Genomic DNA, 15,322 nt, shown 5'->3' with positions numbered 1-15,322 from the left:
ATTTTTATTTATTTGACAGAGAGAGAGGCAGCGAGAGAGGGAACATAAGCTGGGGAAGTGGGAGAGGGAGAAGCAGGCTTCCCACCAAGCAGGGAGCCTGATGCGAGGCTCGATCCTAGAACGCTGGGATCATGAACTGAGCCGAAGGCAGACGCTTAATGACTGAGCCACCCAGGCGCCCCATACCATTTTATATTTTAATAGAGTCATTCACTGCTTTCTGAACTGACTTTCAGCCAATATCAGAAGAAAAAATTCCAGATCATTCTGTTCCTTGTGACTGTCTTGAACTTCATGAAAACCGGGAATGCCTGGGGAAGCCGGAGTGAAAGCTGGAAGGAACTGAGAGCCAGGCCTTTTAAATGATCTCTCCAGATCCCTTTAGATTCCTGGTTTCTATTGAGTTTTAACAGTTTTATTTTGTCTTGCGGTAAAGCAGCAGAAAACCACATGTCTTTAGCATGGACTGTTACCATGATAGCGACATGCTGGGTTATCTGTAGAACCAGCAATTTCTTCCTTTTTGTTGTGTTTCATCCAACAGGAAACAGCTTCCTCACTGGATATTTCCAGTCCTGTCCCCCTTCAATCCAGCGTCTCCCCAGCACCCAGCGACACTTTTTAAAAATGGAAATGGCTTGTGTCATTCTCTAGTAAAATTCTGTGTAGCTGCTCCCTGCATTTTGGATAAAATTCAAGTCCCTTCACTTGGTTGTTGAGGCCCAAGTGACTTGGCTTCCAGGCCTCCCTTCCACATCACCCTCCCACTCTGCCCTGACCTCACTGGCCGGCCTTGAGCTCCCCATCCCACCCACATCTTCACCTTCACACATGCTGTTTCCTCTGTCTGGAACAATCTTCCTCCCAATTCTTCATTTGGCTGGCTCCTCCTTAGCCTTCTGGTCCCAGGTCGAGCATCAGAGACCACCTCACCTACTGCCAAATTCTCCTTCCTGGCACCTGGTCTTTTCCTTCGTGGCACTACTGGCTGCATGGAATCATTCCCTTGTACATGGTCTGCTCCTTCTACTGAACAGCAAGCTCGGTGCGGTCTGGGCCCATGGCTGGCTTGCCTTCAGTTTTGATTTTTAGACCACCATGCACCTAGGCCACCACGGTGAGTGGCTCACAGCAGGCCCATAATACAGATTTGTTGAATGGATCAGGAGACCATAAAGGGCATAATTGTGGGATGCATCTGGAATGGAGTTCTCTGCCTATCAACTCTTAAGGGTATTTACCATACACGTTTTGGGGAAGGTGAGTCTCTCTTCTTTTCATTGTTTTCTCTATAAGACTGTCAGCCAATTTCTTTTTGAAAGTACAATTCGGTCCTATGTGGTCCATCTCATTAGCAGCAGGCTTCCGTGGGGTAGAGAGGACCAGAGCTGGGGGACTATGGCTGAGCCTTCCAACAGACAAACAGCTGGCAAAGCTCTGTGCAGTTTTGCTGCCTTATGTTTTAAAGGAGCCAGAATGCTTTTGGAGATTAAGCAGACAGAAGTGCATTTATACAGGCCTGAGTCTGTCCTCAGAGCCCTTTGGAGAAATTCCTTTGGATTTATGCTCGATGGATGCATGTACTCATTTTCATTATTCGCCTTATTAAAAGTCATGTTCCTGGTTTCCTGTGTTTCTTTTCTTTATCCTGTTCCATGTCCATCATGCATGAAGCTGGACTAATTATTCTCTCTCTCCTGCTAGCAGGTCTTGAGTGTCATTGCCAGAGGCTTCCCACCCATCTCCCCTTGGTCTCCTGGAGGGGGAGGAAGAAAGCCTGACTTCTTGGCTCCTCCAGTGTCTGGAAGAACATTTTAAGAACTGATGCCACTGGGTACAGATCTCTGTTCTTAACCTAATATAGCTGTTCTCCGTTTTCTGATGACTGACCATTTATCATAGTTTTCACCCTATGAAAAAGAAACTGCCCTTTTTTTAAAAGCCCCCAGTTCCTGTTACTGTTCCTGGCCTTTTGGTCTATATATTTATATATACATGTCTGTATATTTAGACCTAACCTTCAGGGTCACTGTCCCTCCCTTACTCTCCTTTTCTGCTTTTTAAATCACTGTTTACCATCTAGGAAGCTCACTCTGTATTCTCTTAGACCTGAAACCTATCTGGTGCTTTCCATCATAGGCATATCACTGACTTGTACTTAAAAACCTCTTCTTTCTGGGGCGCCTGGGTGGCGCAGTACTTAAGCGTCTGCCTTAGGCTCAGGGCGTGATCCCAGCGTTCTGGGATCGAGCCCCACATTGAGCCCCACATCGGGCTCCTCCGCTAGGAGCCCCTGCTTCTTCCTCTCCCACTCCCCCTGCTTGTGTTCCCTCTCTGGCTGGCTGTCTCTGTCAAATATATAAAATCTTTAAAAAACAAAACAAAACAAAACCAAAAAAAACCCTCTTCTTTCTGCTTACCCCTTCTGGTTCAGCTGCTTGCTGATTACAGGAGGGCCCCACGTAACCCCTCAGTCATGCACAGATATGAATGGTAGGTCTCAGACCTGTGTCCCTTTGCACGTCCTGCTCTTGCTGCTGCTTTTTCTCACTTGGTATCCCTCGGAACCTCCCAGTGGATCCACACGTGCAATTTATACCACTGGCATTCAGCATATCTCCAGATCTTAGCCAATGACTTCTATGTCAACTTTTGCACCAAAACTGGAAAAGGGTGGGTAGGGGAAAGAGCCAAATGACTGGCCAAATCTTTTAACCTACTAACACTGAATCTGCTTCACATTTACCTTTGACTCCAATCCCTCCACCCACTGAAGCCTGTACAGAGCGAGGGCATAAGAAAAACCAAGGGCCCTCATGCAGGCCCTATGGTTAAACTGAGGCTATCTTCACCACTGGAGGGGTATGGCCCTCGCCGCAAATACTCAGAGCCTGCCCTTAAATCAACTCTCGCAAGTGGCAGACTGTGTAAGACTCCGGACCCAGCTGCTTTTGTTCTTATTTGTGCCCTATTACCTAATACGTGTTTGATCTCTGGCAGATCACTTAACCTCTTACGCCTCAGTTTCCTCCTCCATAAAATAGGATAGTAGCATCAAAGGGTAGCTGGGAGGCTCGAACAAGTTGATATGTAAACAGCACTTAGAGCCTGGCAATAACTGTTAGCTTCCTACCAAGAGAGCAGACACTTGCATTTATTGGGCACGTGATATGGACCAGATACTGTACTTTAAAAACAAAATTCAGTGAATTTTCTTGTCATTTGAAACAGTGAGGATCCTCATAAAGAAAGCAAAATGAGGGGCCGCCTGGGTGGCTCAGTCGGTGAAGTGTCTGCCTTCGGCTCAGGTCATGATCCCGGGGTCCTGGGATCGAGCCCCACATCGGGCTCCCTGCTCAGTGGGGAGCCTGCTTCTCCCTCTCCTCCCCACTCATACTCTATCTCTGTCCCTGTCTCTGTCCCTCTCAAATAAATAAAATCTTCAAAAGAAAAAAGAAAGCAAAATGAAATAAAACAAATAGAAAAAGGAACAGCTGAAGGCCACACCCTCTCTGCACCACCCCTTATTAAACTGGGCTTTGAATACTTTTTTCTTAGGAATTGCCACATGCTAAGCCATGCATGCCTGGCATTTCTTCCACGTCACCCTTCGGCTACCTACTTACGTGAGACAAAAAAAGCCCGCGTGTGATAACCACCACGAGACACGGCTATTATCATCTGATCACAGTGGTACATGAGAGAGATGAACAGAAGTCACCCAAAGGGTGTGACAGGATGGTTGGTGTAATGATGGGCTCTCGAATTCATTCAAAAAGGAAAACTGCAAAGGTCCAAAGCCTTTGGGGAGGTATATAAATATCTCACTCCAGAGTGAAGGATTATGGCATACAATAACAAGAAATATGGAGCATGAGGAAGGCCCCTTGGGAACGGACTAGCACAGAGGACCGAGCCCCCGGTATGAAAGAAATAGTTCCCCAAGCACAAGGATGCCAGAATTAGCCTGAGGAGCTCTTCTAGGGGCCTCCCCTCATCAGAGGAGCCTCAGGCAGCGGGGAAGAAATGGTGCTCCAGCCAATGTACATGCAGGGCTGTCCTAAAAACAGGAGCTTGGGCCCAACTTTCTTGAGTCCCTGGAGTCCTCCCACATCAGGTTCTGGGGCAAGACATCCCTCCCCTCCTGCAGGCAGGAGGAGGTGAAGGGACTCTGGCTCGGGAAGGTTCCTGGGGTCGCAATGTGGTCTGTGGGAGCCAAGGTTTCACTCTCTATCTACATGCAAAATAAGTTGCTCCTGTCCTAAACCTGCCTAGAGAAGAGGGGTAGACATCAAAACTGGAAGTGGAGATTGCCATTCATTGAGAGAAAACAGGGCCCTTGCTAAATTTGCTATCAGCTGAGGAATCTTAGCAAAAATGAACTCACCTCCCCCTTGTTTGTGAGGAAGGCCTAATCCTTACTTTGCCCAAGAGGATTATTGGGTCTTAGAAAGAAGCTCACATGCACTTTTTTTAAGCTCATGACAACTGCATTTGGGTCCACAATATGCAAGATTCGTTCTGCTGTTTAGGGTAGATAATAGACATTCCATGCTATTTAAATGCCTCCGAATCACAAACCTAAATGTTTCCAACCTCTGCTCTCACCCAAAGCAGGCATCTGTCTCCCAAGCTTTCCCGCAGCTGTTGCTTTATATTCTTGGGAAGCAGGTCTGAATGGAAGGCAAGGTACCAAAATTCAGACAATGTGTTTGCTTGTTGTTTTTAAAGATTGTATTTATTGATTTGATAGAAGAGAGCACACTCAAGATCTAGAGCGCAGGGGGAGGGGCAGGCAGAGGGAGGAGCAGACTCCCCGCTGAGCCGGGAGCCTGATGCAGGGCTCCATCCCAGGACCCTGAGATCATGACCTGAGCTGAAAGCAGCTGCTTAACTGACTGGGCCACCCAGGCGCCCCCATGCAGACAATTTGTGGAAAAGTAATTGAGGTTTACAATATACCTTTTCAAGGTGTTTGTAATTATGGTTCCATAGGCTGAGTTTCTACTTGTCCCCAACATTTTTCCTTTCCTTTGGTTACTACAGGATTAGTGTAATAGGGTCTAGAGTCGTTTTTTAATCTTGTATGTCCCTACTCACCCCAACACGACCCTATCCCCTCCAGTGGAATTCTGGACCCACTGACATATGTAACACAAAAGTGGGACTGACAAAATCTGTCCTGAGTTTAGCATAGTGTTCTCAAAACATCATTTAAAAATGTTACAAATTGGGACGCCTGGGTGGCTCAGCTGGTTAAGCGTCTGTCTCCAGGGTGTGATCCCAGGGTCCTGGGATTGAGTCCCATGTGGGGCTCCTTGCTCAGCAGGGAGTCTGCTTCTCCCTCTCCTGCTCCCCCTGCCTGTGCTCTAATAAATACCTAAATAAAATCTTTTTAAAAATACAAATGGCAACTGTGTTAGGCTTTCCGATTTAGAAAGTATTTTATATAACAAATTTAGTCCTCATAACAACCCCATGAAATGTGGCCCCCTTTCACAGAAATGAAAGCTGAGGCACAGGTAATTTAAATACAGGCATACTTCGCTTTATTGTGCTTCATAGATACTGTGCTTTTTTTACAAAGTGAAGGTTTGTGGCAACCCCGCATTGAGCAAGCCTAACAACACCATTTTCCAGCAGCATTTGCTTACTTCCTGTCCCTGTGGTACATTTGGGTAATTCTTGCAATATTTCAAACTTTTTCAGTATTATAATATTTGTTATGGTAATCCATGATCAGTGATTACAACTTGCTGAAAGCTTAGATGATAGCATTTTAGCAATAAAGTACTTCTTTAAGGATTTTATTTATTTGAGAGAGAGTGAGCGCGTGAGCACAAGCAAGGGGGGAGGGGCAGAGGGAGAGGGAGAAGCAGGTTCCTCCTGAGCAGGGAGCCTGATGCAGGACTCGATCCCAGGACCCTGGGATCATGACCTGAGCCGAAGGCAGACACTTAACTGACTGAGCCACCCAGGCGCCAGCAATAAAGTATTTTTTAAAGTATGTACACTGTTTTTTTAGACATAATGTTATTGCACACTTACTAGATTACAGTTTAGTATAAACCTAAGTTTTATTTATTTATTTTTTTTAAGATTTATTTATTTATTTATTTATTCAACAGAGACAGAGACAGCCAGCGAGAGAGGGAACACAAGCAGGGGGAGTGGGAGAGGAAGAAGCAGGCTCATAGCGGAGGAGCCTGATGTGGGGCTCGATCCCATAACGCCGGGATCACGCCCTGAGCTGAAGGCAGACGCTTAACCGCTGTGCCACCCAGGTGCCCCTAGTATAAACCTAAGTTTTATATGCACTGGGAAACCAAAAAGATCATTTGAGTCACTTTATGGCAGTGGTCTATGACTGAACCCATAATATCTCCAAGGTATGCCTGTGTAAGTTGCTTTAGATCACAAAGAAAGTGGTAGAGCCAGGACCCCAACACATTACAAGGCTCCGAAGGGTGCCCTTAACCACCTTCAACAACAATCACGTCACCCAAGGCTCAGTTAGGTTTCTGCAGGCTGAACAGTCTCTAGAAAACAGAGTTGCCTTACCCCAGGAAGAACCTAACAATTCTTCCACTATTGTCTTCCTCAGGAGTGATGATTTTTGGTCGTTTCTATTGGTAACTACCTTTCCTACCTTCACTACCAAGGCTGCTTAATTTCTACCCGTAGTTACAAGTCCTATCTTAACTCTAGGCCAGCTGGACTCCAAATGAGAAGGAATTTAAGCCTCTCAAGAGTATCTCAGGAAAGAGCTTCAAGACAAATTCGTAGCTACCGTGTTCTCATCTTGAGGCTCAAGTCCCTGTGCTACCCCCAGTTTCCAGTGCCTGCCTGATCTTCCAGGCTGGATGGGAACTTGCTTTTGATACGAATTCCTTCAAGACCAGAGCCTGGCCTTATTACTGTTGACTAACCCATGAACATGGTATTGGGACCAAAAGCCAAAGCGAGAGCAAGTGGGGAAGCGAGGGACCACTTTTCTCTGACTGGGCAGAGCGGGTCCTTCCCCCTCCACTGAGCACTAACACACAGAAGGAAATGGCATCAGGCAGGAGCTCGGCGGGTCATGGGGCAGCCAGGCAGGCCTAGGGCAAGAAATGCCCGGTACATCACCCCCCATCTCTCCTCCCGCTGCAACCCCAACTTGCCAAGCCTGGGAAAGGTACAGAACCCATGACAAAGAGAAGGTACTGGACTGTGACCCCATGTCAGGAATCCAGCGACAGACCAGTGGCCTCAGCCCAGCCAGACCTGGCTCAGTAGGGGAGGCAGCCTCTTCTCACTGTGGCATTCCAGCTGCTAGCGGTGAAGAGGTAACCATGGGAACCGACACAAAGGGCTTAAAGTTGAGGGGCAGAGGCTGGAGGCAATGGTGAGGAGGCAGAGAGGGACTTCAAGTGACGGTCCCGCAATTCTCACTTGAGCCATGCACATCTATTGTGAGTCAGACTCCAAGACAAGTAAGTGGAGCTTGCACACACAGGAGCAGCCTTAAGGGGTCAGGGACGGCCAGAAAGCAAAGATCCTTGCAGGTTTTCCCTCCAGATTTCTTTTTTCCCCTTCAGAGAGCAGAACCCTAAGAGTTTCATCTGCCAAGAATGTTGCCCTGTGATAATGTGGCTCACTTGGGTGGACAGAACTGGTACACATGGCATTCCTTCAAATAGAGCCTGCAAGCAACACTTTCCAATGGGACTCCTCCCCATGTCCCCGAGCTGCAGCCTGCTGCCTCCCGTGGGACTTCCTCTGCATGCCGGGAGCTTCTCTGGTGGGTCTGCAAATAGACCGGGCACCATGTGGGTAGTTGAGGAAAAAGTCCGAGATTCTGGCTGTTTAGCTGTACTGCAAAGGAGGCCTGGGTGTTGAGAACACTAATACAGAGCACCTTGCACAACAACCAGGGCTCAGAGAGGGCCACTGACAGGCAGACTTCTGAGGGCCTGGGAAAAGAATCTGACACGTTCATGACCGCCCTTCCTGCCCGCCCCCCCAACACCCCACCATGGTCAACTAATTCCTCCATCACCAGTGTGCACTTGCGTGCATCCCGTAACGGTGGCACTAACGCCACTTACTGCAGTAATTAAATCTTAAAAATAATTTTACCTAAAAGGGAAAAGCAAGAGACTCATCAGTTGAGCGGCAGGATCCTGTGGAGTTCCAACCCTGGCACCTCCATGCCCTCAGCAAACTATTTCATCTCTTGGGTTTTGGTTTTTCCTCATCTCTAAAGGGGGATAACAAGAGCGCCTACCTGCCAGGAGTGTGAAGAAGATACAAGAAGACTCTCAGCAAGTACTTCCCTCTTAGCAAGTACTCAATACATTTCAGAAATTAACACCCACCAGGTGCAGGCTTTTTACTTTTACATGTGTTTTGTCATTTAATGGTTAGAATAGCCTCAGTGTGACAGTATTAATACCTCTTTCAAGGTCTTAGCATCGCCATTCTGTAGATAAGGGAACTGAGGCTTAAAGAATTAAGAACTTGCCCTAAACCACTGGCAGGTACCAGAGCTCAGATGCAGATGTAGCGTGCTCGTCTCCACAGTGTAAGACCTTTTCACTACACTGAACTGCCTTTATATAGAAGGTTTTGTTGTTCTTATTGTTAGGAAGATAATAAATGAAAACCTTAGCGAGTAACTCTGCTGTTTAAGAAAACAGTACCGATGGCAAAAACAAAAACAAAAAAAACCCGACCAGGATTTAAACCTCCTCCTTAAGCAAGAGGCTTTAAAACAAAAACAAAAACAAAAAACCAATAAGACTAGCCTAAGACAGAGCCCTCTGCTCTGAAAAAAGTTCCAAGAGAAATGGATACACATTCACACTTACAGTCAGGGCATCTATGAACCCTTGAGTGTAAAACATCTTACCAGCCATGATTGAGTTCCAGGGCTAATATGGTCTCCGTAAATGTGTGATAAATGTTTACTGAGTGAATTACACCAACCTAACAACAAAATGCCTCTGTTGGAGTTGGCAAAGTACAACATTGTCTTTCCCGAGCACTTTGTTGAACTGAAATAATTGAAGCTTAATGGATTAAGTAAACTATTATCATATTTACCACTCCGTCCAAGGTATCTTACTGAAAATTCAACTTAGTTTGTCCCTTTAAAAAGAAGTACAATATCAATTTGATACGGAGTTCAAGAGTTTTCGTCCACCTACGTCTTCAGAAAGAGGGTGTAAAATGTAACCTTTTCGCTTGGATTCCCAGAGGAAGCTATAAACCTGGTCTGGTCCTTCAGCTTCAACAAATTTCACTAAATCAGTCCTCAAAAACAGAGTCCTCTCTTTTTACCTCTGCTGGCAGCGAAAAGCCCCACTGGTATTCTGAAAAGGTAGGCTGTAGGCAAGAACTTTAAATTCCCTACAACCTCAAAAAAAGAACTTACTAAAAAGAAGATACATATAATGCTAAGGAGATCAGTTAATACGTTACAGGATCCTTCATAATTTTAAATAAATGAGATGGCTTTTACACAAAGTACAAATAATTTTATCAACACCAAAACCACACTTATTTTTATCACAGTGCATGGGATTAGTAGCTGACATTTACTGAGTCCTTACTAAGCTAAGTACTTTCATTATCAAGCTCAACCCACACAACGACTCCAAGAAGATGCTTCATTATTGTCTAATGCTTGCACGTTCAGAGGCATTTAATAATGTCCCCGAGGCGATAAACACCTAGAGGCAGAGATGGGATGGGTTCCCTTGTCTAGCTCTAGAACCCTTATCTAGCTCTAGAACGCTTTTCTTCTTCTAATTGAACTAATGTTTTGCATACAATAAAATACATAGGTCCTAAGTGTTCAGTTTGATGGAGCTTGATAATTGTGTAGAACTCTGCAACCACCACTCAAAACAAGACCTAGAACCTTTCCATTGCTCCAGAAAAACCTCTTCTTAAGTCTTTCCAGTCAATCCCTCCATTCCCCAGAGGCAACCACTAACTCCTCTACCATAGATTAGTTTTGCCTGGCCTAGTACTTTGTAAATAGAATTGCGTATGAATCCTTGTGCATCTGGCTTCTTTAATATAATGCTTCTGAGATTCGTCCAGCTGGTTGTGTACATCAGGAGTTCATTCTTTTGATTGCTGAGTAGTATTCCATTGTATGGATGTACTGCAGTGCACCCATTTTCTTGTTGATGGACACGGTTGTTTCCAGTCGTTGGCAATTATCAATAAAGTTGCTATGAACATTCTGTACAAGTCTTTTTGTGGACATTTGTTTTCATCTATCTTGGGTAAATAGCTAGGCAGGGGAATAGTGGGTCATAGGGTTGGTATATGTTTAACTTACAATAAACCTAATTTCTTAACCCCTATAGTCCCTCAGAATAGCACTAGCTTATTAACATTTGATTTCTCCTCTTATAGGACAGGTTGCCTGAGGGCAGAGAACCCATCTCCATTCCCTGGGCTGCCTCCCACATAGTAAATGTTTGCTGAACAAATGAAGGACCATTGTTAGACTCCTGTTCCTTCTTTTGGCGTTACTATAGCATAAGAAAACATGCTTGGCATGCACGGAGAAATATGACAAGCTGAAGGGTGTGAAGGGGAGGCACTGCTCATTCAAGCAAAGTGAAAAACTGCCCAGCCCGGAGACTCTTGACTTCCCCATTTTCTTTACAACATGACCTTTCCTAGAAAGTGAACCCCTCCCAGTGATCCTTTGGGGAGAAAGCGTGGTGGCTGCTCCTGATCAAGTGACATTACGGAAAGGGAGGAAGGTGTCACTGCAATTGAGGTCACACAGTGGTTAGAATTACAGGATACTTCTGTCAAACAGAGGGGTAGAGGAAGCAGCAGCCCGTGAAATCCGGACCATCTGAAAGAAACCAGCAATAGGGCAGCCCTGCCGGCCCAGGGGAGCAGCCTCCAACAGAAGCTACAGGAATACTCGGTTTGGGCAAAAGTGCTACACAGGAATACATTTTGAGGAAAAAAGTCAAATGTAATGTTGATGTAAAAACATAATCAGATTTAACCCACAAAAGAGGATACTGAAAAGAAAGTTGGATCCAGAGTGGAGAGAGCTCTCAGGGACACCATCCTTAGTTCAGAGGCTTAGGACACACATACCCCTCCCCACCTGTGGCAGAATTTGTAATTCCTGTGAATTGATTCATCCATTTACTTTAAATCACACAACTTACACCATATTCAACGTACAGCTGCTTAGAAAGTAGTTAAATCATTGTTGATTTTCTATCCATAAATAGAAAAGAACTGGCAAGTCCTAGGGATCATTATGAATCTTTCTTACCAAAGAAGGATCTTTGTTTTACATAAATCAAAACAAGGCTTGACTGGGCTCAGGTGCTTTAGGGGGAAATCTTTCTACCCTTTGGTCCCAGGTTATTGAAAACTGAAATAGACTTAGAATTCCTCCATTTGGGGTTTCGAGAGGTGGCCCAGTCTTCCTTTATCCAGGCAGTGCTGCACCGAAAGCAGATGGATGTTTATCCTATTCTTAAAACCTCCAGGGAAGTAAATTCTCCACAACGGCCCTTGGTAACCTTCTCCAGGGTTTTATCAAGCATACAGTGAAGAAGTTCTGATGTAGAAACCAATAAAAATATTAACTCTATGAGCCTAGCTAGCTACAAGCACTGGTAAGGGATGTGTTTGGGCCCTTTGCCTTTAGAGAGATGTATTTACAAAACAGGCTACACAAACAGAAACCATTTGTCAGGAGCAGATGTGGGAAGTTGATTCAAGAGAAATTGCCACAATAAATTCTGTTCCATGAACCATGCGAAGAAGTTATTCTTGGTTAGAACCTTTTTTAAAGTACAAGTTTATTTCCTTGGCATTTCCTAGTTTTAGTTCCTAAACCAAGTTTGTTAGCAATTAAAAAAAAAGTCCATAGCTGCAAAATTTTGGAATGACTTGGCTTCTATGAAAAACTAGGCCTTAATATACAATATAAATGTTACTGTTATGAATAACTATTTACTTCTTTCTCAGTTCTGTATGGTGCACCTTTTCTGCAGATGATCATATAATACTTTCATAATCAGAAAAAAAATTAAGACAAAAAAAGCCATTAAAATTAATTAAAATGTAAACCAATTTCTGGTGAAATTATTTGTGGGTGGGATTTATCTAACACATTTTTAATTGGAAATGATAACGAGCGTTTAAATATTAAGTAATTAGAAACAGAAAACGCCCAGAACAATCTTTAGAAGCCTCTGTGCTAAGATTTCCTGTAGCACCCCGTTAGCTCACAGCAATCTCTCCTTGGAGATTATATGCATGCTGGTGCCCATTCACGCCCAACCCAAAAGCCTCCGTGCACAGAGGTTCACCACAACACTACGATTTAAAAAAAAAAAAAAAGTAAGGACAAAATACATCAGGGAGTGAAAGAGACAGACGTACCCCACCCCCACCCCCGCCCCAGGATGCTCCCTGTATTGAAAATTTTATAAACCTTGCCACACCCTTTGGCAAAGCACTTTTATTCCTCTGACAATTCAGGGTAGAACAAATTTCAGGTATAATTTCATTTTCATTATTTAATTTCTGCTACAGGACCGTAGAACACACCTTTTAAAAAAAAACAAACCTGCCTTAAGATCTAGAACAAGTTGTGGGGGGGAGTAGGCGTGTCCCTCAAAGCACATTTGGGACCTTTCCTACAGAAACCAATCCAGTAAAATCACGAAAGGCAAGTCGTTCTAAACTCAGTAGGGGCCCTCATGCGAAGCAATTTATCAAAATTAAAATATTTCACAGATCATTTCTTCTGAAAAGTTTTCATGCTGTCGATAATCTGCAATTCTTTTCCTCTTGGAGTGGCAGTTCCTGCTTCCATTAAAAAAAAAAAAAAAAAAAAAAAAAGCCAAGGCCCGGGAGTGCCAGGAGACCATCGGAGCGCGCCACCTACCCCCCCACCTGGCCGGCTCCGGGCAGAGAAAGCCCGCCCCGGGACCGACCTTCGCACTGGGTTTTCCACAGCCGCCGAAGGGACAGAAATAAACACTCTTTAGAAAGCAGACGGCGGGGCACCCCCCCCCCGAAAGGCAGCAGTGCGCCCCGACCGCGCCCGCCGCGGGTCAGGGGGAGGGGACCGGAGCACCGCACTCACCATAGCCGCTCGCGGGGCCGCCGCCGCCTCCCGCGCCGCGCAGGACTCCAGGCCGACGCCAAGTTCAAACCTCGCCGCTGCTCCGAGGAGGCGGCGCAGGGCATCGCCGGGGGTTTCGGCCGCGCTCAACAATGGGCGGCGCCGCCGCGCCCCGGCTACTGCGGCTGCAGCGCGGCGGGTCCGGGGCGCGCAGCTGCAGGGGCCCGAATCCCGGCGCCGGGGACCCGGAGGGTGCGGGGGCGCCCCACGACCACGCCTCCCGGCCGCGGGGCCCGCGCCGGAGGGGCCGCGCTCGCTCGGCGCTCGCCACCAGGTAATCCCACAGGAAGCCTCCCGGATTGGCCCGGGCGCTCAGGACGGGATTTGCATTTCAATGGCAGAGAAGGCTCCCCAAGGTTTGAAAACGGATTCTGGGAATGAAGAGTCGGGCTCCGCTCGCCCCTCCGCAGGCCAAGTCCTCCGGTCCTCGTGGTATTAAGGGGACCGACACACATGCTCCGCGTCTCTCCTTTCGCAGCTCACAGTCAGGACGGTGGTTAACCTCCCCCATCCCGCCCCATTTTGAAATGAAACGGAGTCCAGGAGCAAAATACCAACTTTCAGGAGCCCGCGCTCGCTTTTCAGGGCCCATACAGTTAGTAATTGATCAAATGAAGCATGAATGAAGCAAGGTAAAAAGTTCACAGCTTGCGGGGGGGAATAAAAGCTCACATTACAAGGAAAATAACCACCCTTTTTCTCCGTATGTCCTCTTTTCAGTATAAGTCAACCGGAGAGATCCAGGTTGTTGGTGATGGGCTAATGCTGTTGAAACCTCCCTTCCCAGCCCCTTTTTGTTTCCAGGAGCATCATCTCTAGAGGAGAGGCAGGTGATCACCTCTCTCGGGAGGCTGGATTCAGCTTTGGGAACGTTTGGGTCTCAGACAATGTACACAGTTGCATTTGTTCTGCACTTGTGATCTGGCTGCCCAGTTAATATTCTTAAGGAAGGTATGGAGCTTTTAGTTTCATCTTTCTTCCAAAGCTCTTCCAGCCTTTTTCAATGGAGGTAAGGTGTTTTTTTTCTTTGAGTACCTTTCTTAATTGCTCTCACATGTCATCACCAGAGATTAAGATAACAGAAAGGTCTGAGATTGGTTTTATATCTTCTCACTCAAACGGAATCCCTGTTGTTAAAATTTCAGGTTCTATATGTAAGGCAGTAAATATATAGAAAGACGCAGAAAAGAGAATGCCTGATTAGGTAGGAGCTAGAAGCTTCCGTTGGGGGAGACTTGACACCGTTTGTCTTTACTTGGCTGTTCTGTTTGTTACAACCTGGCCAAACGCAAAAGCGTTAGCCACCACAGTTTATTTACCACTGAATAAACCTCTACTGAAACCGTTATTCCCACCTCGAAAGAGGTATTCTCCCCTTCAAACTGGATTTTGTCTTCAACATGGTATTACAAACACACATACACCTGCCACATAATCAACGGAGTACCCACACACGCGTTGCTGCAGGTAGAAGCCCGGAGGCTAATGCTGCCCGCCCTGTGTTTAATGTCCTGTGGAAATCTAGATTTGGGTGAAGGTGATGTTCACAACTTCAGCTTTAAATAAGTGGTCAGCCCTTCAGTATAGACAGCACATGCCTCATCTGCCACCATGCTGAGGAAATAAGAAGTATTAGTTGGAAGACACAGCCAGTAGCTCTGTGGGCAGAACAGATACGACCAGTCCTGCTGCTGCTTTATCTTGTTTCCTGGGTGCTCAGGGTCAGGTGAAATCTCATAAGGGTGGAACAGGTCCCTCTGTTCCTGTATGAAATATCACTGTAAATTGGTGATTAAAACATACTTTGGGCCCAAATCTTACCTCCCACACAGCCTGTATTATACCAGTGAAAACCGTCACCAGGATGAGAAACCCCTGGGCTTCCACTGCACCACAGATTCTGGAAAAACATTTTTTGACCTGTATGTGTAACTTAGAGGCGTTGTCAGATATTTGTAGATGAAAGGAAAACCACTGTCTCATGGGATCAAAGCTGAGCCTGGAAATGAAGTAATCTCTGTAGCAATACAACATGACGCTGACGTCTCCCTGCAAAAGTGAGGGGCAAGTTCCCTCACCTGGCACCTCAGTTCTCCTGCAGAATGGTGTCCCTTCCTTCCCAAAGCAGAACTGATAAGTGACCATGGA

General features: G+C 46.0%; 1 protein-coding gene across 10 annotated transcripts in view; it reads right to left on the bottom strand.

Moving 5' to 3' along the window:
* The window catches only part of SHROOM3 (shroom family member 3), a 306,920-nt gene that overhangs the window by 62,420 nt on the left and 229,178 nt on the right, over positions 1–15,322 (bottom strand). The window contains exon 1 of one of the 10 annotated variants that reach the window (XM_044388155.3): positions 13,136–13,351. The exons of the other annotated variants lie outside the window; for them this stretch is intronic. The gene's annotated coding sequence lies outside the window, so the exon portion shown is untranslated. Of the gene's footprint in view, positions 1–13,135; positions 13,352–15,322 lie in introns of those variants that run through there. 10 annotated transcript variants of the gene reach the window in all.

The sequence above is a fragment of the Ursus arctos genome, unplaced genomic scaffold (assembly GCF_023065955.2).
Source record: "Ursus arctos isolate Adak ecotype North America unplaced genomic scaffold, UrsArc2.0 scaffold_9, whole genome shotgun sequence".
Lineage (NCBI taxonomy): Eukaryota > Metazoa > Chordata > Mammalia > Carnivora > Ursidae > Ursus > Ursus arctos.
This window is presented reverse-complemented; position numbering and strand designations above follow the sequence as displayed.